This window comes from Stegastes partitus, unplaced genomic scaffold, assembly GCF_000690725.1.
Source record: "Stegastes partitus isolate 25-593 unplaced genomic scaffold, Stegastes_partitus-1.0.2 Scaffold410, whole genome shotgun sequence".
Classification (NCBI taxonomy): Eukaryota; Metazoa; Chordata; class Actinopteri; family Pomacentridae; genus Stegastes; species Stegastes partitus.
The window spans coordinates 55,014-56,983 of NW_007578141.1; positions in this window are offsets into that span (position 1 = coordinate 55,014).

Consider the following 1,970-nt stretch of genomic DNA (forward strand, 5'->3'; position numbering starts at 1 on the left):
CTGCTGAGCTCAGACTGGAGCCCAGCAGCCTGCGTCAGGCTTTAAAGGGAAAGCAGCCTGCAGACAGTGTAGCAGCGTTCAGAGGCTGGAAACAGCGCCACCCACAGGAAGCTGTGATGTCTGCACCCAGCAGAGGAGCTAAAGCTGTCTGTGCATCAGCTGGTCTGACACCAAAGTCATAATCAGGCTTTAATTGTGAAAATCTATCATTGATTTGCATATTAAAAAGGTATTTTGCTTTGAAAATTTACAAGAAAATGGCATTTTGCAGATTCTAATAATATCAAAAGACAGTAAGCAAATACTAATATTAATACCAAACCATGCATGGGTGGCAAATTAAAGGTCCCATATTGTGGCCCTTCCCTCACAGTGTTTTATTTATTTATTCACTTTTTTGTTCAAAATACTGCAAATATAATTCCTTCACCACATCTCCTGGGTTTATAGCTGAGCTAAACAGGCTCTTTTACTCTGAAAATCAATGAGCTTTGAGATTTATTATTGACTTGTATGTAAGAGACAAAGTTTAAAGGTCTTTTGCTTTTAAGAAAAATGGAGCCCATACTGTAGAAGTACAGATAATAATATTAAAAAACAGGAAGTCAACACTAATATTAATACCAAACCACACAAATTAAAGGTCCCATATTGTGTCCATTTTCAGCAAATTAAAGTCTCATTTTACCTCATAGTTGTTGTTTTTTTTCCTTTGTTTTTTCTTCTTCTTTTTTAATTTTTGTAAAATTTTTTACTACTGCAAATATGGTTCTTTTCACCTTTTCTAACCAGGCTCTTTTACTCTGAAAATAAGTGAGCCATTGCTGTCCCAGCCGCCTTCAGGAAGAACAAACTTGAAGCTGGGGGGCAAACCAGTTGTGGCAATGTGTGAGGAATGACAGTAGTTTTATCTTTGTACACCCAGCTGAGAAGTTAAATCTGTCTCTGCATCAACTAGTCTGACACAAAAATAATAATCATGCTTTAATTTTGAAAATCTATTATTGCATGTGAGAGACATGGCTGTTCTAAACAGGCTCTTTTACTCTGAAAACCAATGAGCTGCTGCTGTCTCCGATCTTTGTGTGCCACAGTTTGAGCTGGACAGCTACTGGTCCGTCAACGTGGAAGAGATCGCTCTAGTCAGGACAGAACTGCTTCATCATAGATAAAGCTGATCACTCAGAAGAACTTGATTGTCTTGCAGTGAACCTTGATCAAACCAAGTGGACTCAAACCCACGACAGCAAAACGCTCCAACACTGTGGAGGTCAAGAGTTCAGGCCTGTACTGTTCTCCTGCTGTACTCTACAGATGCCCAGTTGTTGAGAGTATGCTAGATGATGATCCATCTGTAGATCAGTGCCTCTGTTTATCTGCACCACTGAACTTTAAAATGTGCATCCATCTTTGTAATGAGGCTTCATGCACTGCTGCCCTCACATCTCATCCTCCTAACGGTCAACTGACTGTTTATGCAGACAGTCTGATCAAGTCATGCGGCTACAATCTGAGTCACCTGAGGGACAGTTTTTCATCTGCATTTCATACACAGTCTCCACTCCCATCCACTGATGTCTCTACTCCTGGTCTACATGCAGATGTTCCTACTGAAACACCAGGTAGCTGAACCATCCGACTGAAGCTCCTGCCATCTGGTCCCCAACAATGAACCCTGTTTCAAAGTCACTTTCCTCTTCGTGATTCACATCAGAATCAGCTGGACCAAGATTTTCATAAATATCCCAATGCCACATGATTGGATGTTAGCTGCCTAGCCGTGTGGAAGCATCTGCATTTATTCTTTCTTTACTCGTTTGTTCAGGTTTTTCTCATCCATCTGTTGCTTCTTTCTGTATCTCTCTACAACTGGAAGGAACCAAAAAGCCTGAACACAGATGGGAGGAGGAGTGTGTTTACCACTAAGACCTGAATATGAATATAAACATAGATTTAAGTGCCTTTGGTTT